Raw genomic sequence first — 9,575 nt, 5'->3', positions numbered from 1 at the left:
TAAACATGCTAGGTAAGCACTCAACCACTTGAGCCAAGTCCCCAGCAATTTTGTTTTTGGTGGTACTGGAGTTTGAACCCAGGGCCTACTATTTGAGCCATGCTGAGTCCTTTTTTTTTTTTTTTTCCTGTGACAGGTCTTGCCCTGTAGCCCAGACTGGCCTCAAACTCAAGATTGTCTTGCATCAGCCTCTCAAGTGCTGGAATTACAGGTGTGCACCACCATGCCTGCTGTTAATGATAGTTCATTTTATGTGTGTACATGGCTGGGTCATGCACCCTGTTATTTGGTCAAACGTTATTCTGGAGGCTTCCATGAGGGTGGATTTAGGCTGAGATTCACATTCAAAGCTTGGGTCTTTGAGTAAAACAAATTGACCTCCATGATGTGGGTGGATCTCGTGCATTTAGCTGAGACCTTGGATAGAACAAAGATTGTCTCCCTCCTTCCATCCCAGCAGAAAGGAATTTTGCCAACAAACTGGCTTTGACTCAGACTTCATCTCTCCCAAAGTCTCCACTCTGCTAGACTATCCCATCAAACTTTGGACTCACGAAGCCTCCACAGTCACGTGAGTCAATTCCTTAAAATAAATTCCCCTCTCTATATACACATCCTGTTGGTTCTGTTTCCCGGGAGAGCCATGACTAATATAGACCTAAAATTGAGGCTCAAGATTATGTGCTGTCTTGGCATCTGGAGAAGTTAGGGGGCTTTGAATCGCCTGATCTCGAGTGTTCCTCTACATTCTGCTGTTGTGGATAAGCCCGCTCTCCCCCAGCTGGTAACCATCCCTGTCAAGAGGACAAAGTGCATCCTGCTGATCCATGAGTAGTGGATTTCAGTTTCCTGGCAGCCAGTAGAATTATTCAAACAAGTCACTCACATCCTCCCACAAGGAGTCAGGGAGCACCCCATGCCCTTAACACTGCAAAGTCCCTTTTTCTTTGCTCTGTTCCTGAGTGCAGCCCTGTGTGGCTCAGCATGGCAGATGATGTCCTCCTTCCTTGGGATGAGTGGATATGTAACTAACAAACTCCTGTTCATCTCATCAGCTCAGTGGTGGCGTATGTTAAGCAATCCCCCTACCTATAGAATGGGAATCCCTCCCCAGCCAAACAGCGTGAATAGGAAGTGATGAAAACAGAGGTACGGCTCTAGTGGTAGAGCACCTGCCTAGCAAGCGAGAGGCCCTGAGTTCAAACTCTAGTACTGCTAAAAGAGTTTTAAAAAAAGTATAATTCTGATTATAATGAAAGTTACTATTCTGTGGTGCTGGTCATGGTGCACACCTGTAATTTCAGCACACAGAACGAGGAGGTTCTTGAGTTGGAGGCCAGCCTGGGCTACCTAGTGAGACCTCCATCTCAAAAAAAGCCAAAATCAAAAATAAATGAACAAAAAAAAAAAAAAAAGAACAAAAGTTAAACATTTAGCCAATCTATTGATATCCCATTATGGTCTTAATATTTATTTCCTTGTTATCTAATGAGATTAAATCATTATTCATGTTTATTTTCCATTTGAATGTTTCTCTTTCATAAAGTACTTTGCAGCAAAAGCTAATAAATGGTTCATTAAAGTTTTTCCTTTTTCTCCTGGCTGTACAACTAGACCGTATTTCATTGCTTCCCTTGCAGCTGTGTGAGCCATTGACAGAGAACCAGCTCATGGGATGCTGGTGGAAGTAACACGAGAAATTTCTAGGCCCAGCCATGAAAAATCTCCCACACTTAAAACTCTTTTTTTCCCCAACTGCTGGATGGATGTTAATGTCTAGGACACCTTGGAAGCTACACATAGAACACAGTGAGTGTCAGCCTGGGTGCCCGAGTGACTTTGTGAAGCAGAACTCCCTCTGATCAGGAGCAGCAGTTTTAGAGTTTACCTAAGCAAGAAATAAACTTCAGCTTCTCTTGAATAAGGCACCAAGATTTGGGAGTTAGTTGTCATAGCTGTTAGTTCAACTATACTTGTATCTGCCCATTTTTATATGAGGTCTTTATTTACTTATTTATTTTTAGGAGAAAGCAAGGATTTTCTTTTTTTGAGACTTTATTTTATTTTAACTTTTTTTTTGTATTTCTCTTTTTTATGTTTTTCCCCCCATTATAGTATTATCATTGTACTGGGAGGGTACACTGGGAAATTTACAAAAGTGCTTATAATATATATTCGTTAAATATACCCCTTCCATCAGAGAGCAAGGGTTTATTAGGATGCCATCGAGAGAAGAGAAATGGTGGCTAAGCACTGAGTCAGGGTTTAGAGTGACTTTTATACCTCAGTTTAAGCCACTTTTGATTGGCCATCTCCACTTTTTGGCCCTTACTGATTGGTTGTCTCTTCCTGGAATCATGATTTGAATTTCTGGCAAGGAGGAACATCTATCTCTGTTCCATTTGGACCTCCCAGGAGACTGGGTCCACCCCCACATTCCATCTGTTCCTTGATATTTCTTTGTCTGCTTTGTTTCCTTAAAATGGGAGCCTCCTCCACATTCCCCCCTGACAGAACAATAAAACCAATCCTGGCTTTACTGGGGCGAAGGTCTCCTCTTCTTGGCACTGCTTGGAGCTGGGTAGGGTTGTAGAGATATGATTTGTTTTTCTAGCAGAGGATTTTGGAAGTGGCAGAGTCTAATTGAATACCAGAAAAAAATCCTGTGGAAGTCTAGTCTAGGGGGCTAAGAGGTACTGGCCGGTCAGGTGGTAGGCTATGACATTGTAGCACAGGATTTTGCTGTTGATTTAGGGTTTTTTCTAGTTACAGACCTTTTGTCAGTTACATATGTTGCAAATTTATATTCTCTCCTGTGGTTTCCTTTTTCATTCTGTTAATACCATCATTTGGAGAACAAAAAATAGTCATTGCAATATTGTCAAATGTATAGCTCTTTCCCTTTATGGCTAGTATGAATTTGCATATATTCATAAAATGTTCCCATCTATGATCAAGAATATATTCTCCCTCTTGTTATCCTATTTATTTATTTATGCTTTTTATCTTTTATATTTTTGTTTACAATCCACTTGGAACTGATTTTGGGGGTTATGGTATGAAGTAGGGGTACTTCTTTTTTTTTCTGTGTGAATAGCAAATCGCAGCAACACTATTGTAAGTTTTGATATCTGTCAGGTCTCCATTCTCTTCTCCCCCTCCCTTCTTCCTCCTGATCTCCTGGCAGTGCTAGGGATAGAACCCAGGACCTTGTGCATGCCAGGCTCTACTACTGAGCTACACCCCAAGCTCACTCTGCTCTTCTTGTTCCCTGAATTTCTAAATGTATTTAGAAGTAGTTTGTTAGCTTCCACACAATAAAACACAATCAGGATTTTGAGATGGAATTATTTTACATATATAGATCAGTTTGAGGGTTAGTTGACAACTTCATAATATCAAATCTTCTAATCCCTGAACATGTTATTTGGGTGTCTCTTAATATTTCTCAATACAGTTGCATAGTTTTCTCTGTAGATGTTTCTCACTTGTTTTTGTCCATTTTATTCTTAGAAACCTGATATTTTATGCTATTAAACATAATTCATTTTTAGTTTGATCTCTATTATCAAAAAGCATTTTTATGTCTGGCATGGTGGCTCATACCTACAATCCCACCTACTCAGAAGGCAGAGATCAGGAGTATTTCAGTTTGAGGCAAGACCACGCAAAAAGTTATTGAGACCCCATCTCAATAAATAAGTTAGATGTGGTGATGTCTGTAATCCCAACTACATGTGAGACATAGGTAGGAGGATTGAGGTCCAAAAGTCAGCTGAGGCAAAAAATAGGAAACTCTACCTAAAAAATAATTAAAGTAAAAAGGCCTGGAGATGTGACTCGAGTGGTGAAGCACTTGCCTAGTAAGCACAAGGCCCTGAATTCAAGCCTGACTCCTGCCAGGAGTGGTGAGGGTGAGGGTATCATTTTTGTACCAGTTTTCTCATTCTTCTGTTTATGTAACAAGGCTTAATTTTGCCACAGGCCTAGAAGTCTTAGATTTTTATATTTACTTTTTCAGTTGCAAGTTCCTTGAACTTGATTGGATTTAGGATTTCAATCTTGGATCCTAATTTGAACCCTCTACTTCTACCTCAGGTTCAATGACTATAAGAGGTGATAGAAGTTTGATTAGCCTTCCATGAAGAGGGACTAGGGATGACTGATCTTTCCCTACATCCATCTATCAGAAGATCTTCTAGTAATATCTCCAAAATGTATCTGGAACCCACCGTTATCTCTTCCTCTTAGGCCACAACCTCAACCTAGCCACAGCCATCTTGCACCTGAACCATTGAATAACCAACTAACTGGTTTCCATGCTTCTACTCTGCCCCTTCCATCCATTCTCCATCCCACAATCAGAATTATAAAAATATCACGGCAGGGGGCTTCTGTTAGGCACTAATGAAGATGTCCATTGTGGTCCAGGGTCAGAATTCTTGTCTGTCTCGTGGGAAGCTCAGATTACATTTTTGGTCTGTGCAACTTCCTGTCAGCCCAGCACCTGGCACACATTGGAAACTCAATAGATACTTGTTGAACCTCTAAATAGGCAAGGTCTGTTGATATTGGCCACCAAGGAGACGGATTAAAGTGTCTAACTGTGCCTCTAGCAGTTTTTTTTCTCCTACACATCCATCCCTACAGTGTCTTCTGGCAGCTGCTACCAGGGGGCTGGCAGTGCCCGATACCTCCTCTAAATAGCTGATAAGACAAGAGAGACACAAAGCTGTTAGATGGAGGTGGGGTGGGGAGGAAGACAGCAGGACTACCCCAAATTCCACAGAAACAGCTGTATCAGGAACAGCACGTCCTGTGTCATACCACCCCCACCCCAATAAACTCCAGTCATCTTTCTTTATGGCTTCTAGTCCGGGGTTATTCTCTTTTTCTTGCTAAAAGCATCTCTTTTATTAAACCCAGTATTCAAACATTAACATGAGTTGTCTATATTTACAAGTGTGCTTTAGGGAGATGATCTTTTGGCAAAAATGAAAATAAAACATCACAAATAGGGCCAGAGATCTAGCCTTCTATTTAGCTAACTATGCATCAGTGCTTGACTTTATCCCTGAGTTTACTTGCTCACTTAGTATGCATTTAAGATTCAAATGCAGCTGATTTTTTTCATTTAGTCAGAAGTTTCCTGGGGACATTTCTACATCCTGCATCAGGCCACAGAGCATCTCCAACTAAGCAAAAGCCCCCACCTCACATAGCTCCTCCACTCCCTGCATTTTCAAAGACTACTCTTTCATCTCACACTGCTGTTTCAATTTGTCATTCAGAAAGCTAACCCAGAAAGCTGACCCCTGGGTAACTCCTGCTCTCTGGCCAGGCCTCTGGACTTCTTCAGCCTCCCCTCCAGTGGGTTAAAACGGTTCCTTGGATAGGGATGTGGTTACCTGGGTCATAGAAGTCATCTTGAGGCCTTTGAAGAAATCCCCTAGTCAGAATGGTAATTTACTCTTCTTCAAAGCTTCCCACCCACTTTTTTTTTTTTTTTTAAATGATGTGTGTCAGCCTAGATTTAAAGGGACTTTCTCCTTCTTCATCTTGGCCTTTCCTAACAGCTTGGAAACAGTGCTCTGATGGAAACAAAACCCAGTTCTAAAGTAGTTTCTTCACAGAGTCTTCTGGGAAGCCGACTCCTCAGCTCTTGGGGCTTGGCAAAGAGCAGGCTGTGGGGTAACTCAGGAACTTCCCTGTGGAGATGGTCCAAGGCCGGTGGGAGGGATCGTCTCTTTCTGGGGAATGTGTTGTGGGAGCTGAGCTCCTCCTCATGAACTGTCCTGAAGGGTGGGGATGGTTCAGGAATTCCAGACCCAGTGCCATAATGAGGTAGAGCTCTAGGCCTCAATCTCCTCTTAGTCACACAAGGAAGGAAGGGTTTTCATTTTTTTGCCATATTCTCACTGATCCAGCCCCATACTATTTACGTTTTTCATATTGTTTAGCAGGCTCATTTAGTTTACTGGAATACACATATATGAAAAGGCAGCTTGATATCTCTATAAATGGAAAATCAATCATGCTGGCCACAAATAGAATGAATCTGGGCCAACCACACTTAGGGCATTGAGCCCAGGATACTTTCAGGGACCTACTAAAATGCTTTAATTTTAATTTCTCCTAAAGTTAGAAGAAAAAAATAATAATGAGTATATACTAATGAGTATAGCCAGGATTGTATTCTCATTTATACCAATACAATCATAAAATGTAGTTTTAAAACTTTTTTAATAAAGAAAGAGACCCAACAAGGCAAAAGTACCTACCAAAGTCATAACACAGCCTTAGAACAAATGTAGCTATAAAATAAACACAATGGAGACAGAATAATATTACTAAATTTTAGATGATTTGGCCCCTCCCTCCTTGTTAAAAATGGAGATTAGCATGTGTTAGATATTAAAGACTGATGATTGCTAAACTGGTATTTTGTCCTTGAGAGGTCAAGAAGGATCTAAAGAAATTGAAAAAAGAAAAGCTTTCTCAATCTGTGATTTTTTTTTTTTTTTGTGGTGTTGAGGATTGAACATATGCTATAATTATTGTGGTCCAGCTTTGTTATGAGTGCTTGCTATATACCAGACCATGGACTACAATTTTTCATGTTCAAATCTCATGTAATTCTCATAGTGCCACTAGAAACAAGTTATTATTATCTCCATTTAACAGATAAAGTAATGCTTAGAGAGGTATATTAACTTGTCCAAAATGTCAGAGCTTTAAAGCAAGTCTGGTTGACCTTAAATCCTATGTTCTTAATCCTTAGATTACACTTCCTCTTTTTAGTTCCCTCTTTTCAATTAATTTTCTTTAACAGCATGTGTTTATTTATAGTTTAATGAGTAGGTATTTCATTCAAATTTTCTACTTAAATTTTATTGTATGATTTGAAGACAGGATAAAGGAAATTAGCTAGGCACATCATATGTGGAAGCTAAAACAGTTGATCTCATAGAAGCAGAAAGTAGAATAATCATTACTAGGGACTATGAAGAGTGTAGGGAGGTGGGACAGAGGAGGTTGGATGGTGGGTACCAATAGATGGTTGTATAGGAGAAAAAAGTCTAGTATCCTATAGCACAGAAGGATGACTATAGTTTATAGCAACATATTGTATATTTTATAAGGAGCTAGAAGAGAATTGTTTATTGGCTCTAAACACAAACAATGACAAATGATTGAGATGGAAATGCTAGTTTCTCTGATTCCATCATTACACGTTACATTTGTGAATTGAATTATCACACTCTACACCATAGATATGTGCAATTATATGTGCCAATTAAAAAATTTAAAAATCAAGAAACATTAATGGGCAACACTTTATCTTATGAAAAAGACTTTTTTTGAGGCAGAGTCTTGCTTATATCTCAGGATGGCCTCAAACTTGGGATTCTCCCACCTCTGCCTCCCAAGTACACCACCACAATTGGTCTTAAAATTTTTAAAGTACAAACAGTGAATATTAGTCTTCTAGACTAGATGTCCAGTTTCTCTCACCAAACTAATAAACTTCTCTTAGTAGGAATGGGGATGTACTATAGTGGTAGAGTCTGCTCAGTTTGAGACCCTGGTTTCTATACCTAGTACCACAAAAACAAAATAAAACAAAGACACTGCTTAAGCATTCTTCCAGGTTAGTTTGTAACTGTTCAAAGGTAAGTATCAGAAAAAAGTTTAATCCTGACCCTCACAAGATATAATGTGGACACATATTAAATATTTCATTCTTCAACAAAATTGGAGAAACGGGCCCAAGGAAGGGGGGTGCAGGGAGGAGATGGCACAAACAATGTACATCCATGTAAGTAAATGTAAAAATGGTAAAACAAAAGGAGAGAAAAAAATTTCATTCTTACTCAGTAATCAGTGAAGGACCAGGCAGATATTAGAATCAAAGAGCAGGTAGAATCAAAAGAAAATCTGAAAACAGATACATTTGTAGATCAAGAGTATTGAAATTAATATGTAAATAAGGGCAAAACTGGTTTTTGCCCAGGGAGAAGGACAGGAAATCAATTAAACTTCTATAATAACTCAAAGACAGTGAAAGGCAGACAACCTGAAAGAGTGTGCTGTGTGTCGACAAGTTGTTTTCCTCAATAACCACTCACTATCAGGTTTTTAATATATCCTTCCAGGTTTATGACTAACATGTAAACAGTAATGTTTATACTATAGTCTTTTTTTTTTTTTTTTGGTGGGATTGGGGTTTGAACTCAGGACCTACACCTCAAGCCACTCCACCAACCCTGTTTTTGAAGGGCTTTTTTCAAGACAGGATCTTGTGAACTATTTGCCTGGACTGGCTTCAGACCTGGATCCTCCTAATCTCTGCCTCCTGAGTAGCTAGGATTACGGGTGTGAGCCACCAGCGCCTAGTTTTTTTGTTTGTTTGTTTTTAGATGGCCTCTAAGATCATTTCTAGCTCTGTTGTTGGGCCACTTCTAATGCAGACAGAGCTGTCAAAAGGAAGGTCCTGCCCCATCCAGGGGACTGAGGACAAGAGTTCTACCCTGGGAGAGAACAGTTCCTCCTGGAAGGGTCCTGAGAAGGGTCAAGTCACCGTCACACCAAGGATACACATCTGTGTTTGCAAAGGCCACAGTTACCAGGGGGTGTGAAAAACTCTGGCTTTGGAGAAAAAAAGAAAGAGATAGGTAGTTGACAAGTACAAAGAGCCTTTAGCGCAGGGGTCCTGCTCAGGCCCCGAAGGTGAAACAGCAGGTGAAGCTGGCCAACCCAGGAGAAATGGGCAGAGAGGACTGTAGCAAACCGGCCAACACAGCTTACAGGAGCATCCCTGCTTGGCTCCAGCAGACCATGCCACGAGAAAATGTGGACCTTGTGTTGCCAAGAGTCTCGTTTTTCAAGAGAAACCAGAAGTAAAAATTTTTAATGTAGAAGCATTTCCATTTAAAAATGAGATGATTGGGGGTGGGGATGTAGCTCAATGATAGAGTGCTTGCATGGCATGCATGAGACCCTGGCGTCCATCCCTAACACTGCAAAAATAAAAAAAAAATTAAAAATAAAAAAGAGAATGGAATCTGTTTTTTCTTGTGTTTTTGAGACAGAGTCCTGCCACACTGCCCAGGCTGGCCTTGAACTCTGTCCTTCTGCCTCAGCCTCCCGAGAGCCGGAATTAAGGTGTGCACAACCACTCCCAGCCATAGAGAAGGAATCAGTGGTCCACCGGTACCCCAAAGTTGACAGAATGGTTCCGACAGCGCCCTCCTGTGGTTCCAAGCAACTCGAAAGAAGGGCAGTTCTGCCACCGAGCTCTGGACAGCGCAAAGAATCCCAAAGTGCCAAGGGAGTGGTCCTTGGAGGTTGGCTAGTGTACATCTCCCCCAGCTCAATTTTAGGACGGGGCACTGGGCCCATAGAGGACGAGCGCCTTGCCCTCCAAGGAGCGACCCGTCCGGGAGCTGCGTTTGCACAGCAGGCGTCCCGTTTGTGCTTAGGTGGAGTGCGGCCGGGAGTGGCGTGAAGGGGATTGGCGGAAACAGGAGAGCCCCTCGCGGGGCCGCCTGGGACCAAACCCGGGTGGATGGACA

The sequence above is a fragment of the Castor canadensis genome, chromosome 1 (assembly GCF_047511655.1).
Source record: "Castor canadensis chromosome 1, mCasCan1.hap1v2, whole genome shotgun sequence".
Lineage (NCBI taxonomy): Eukaryota > Metazoa > Chordata > Mammalia > Rodentia > Castoridae > Castor > Castor canadensis.
The sequence above is the reverse complement of the archived record's forward strand: the minus strand, read 5'-3'. Positions refer to the sequence as shown.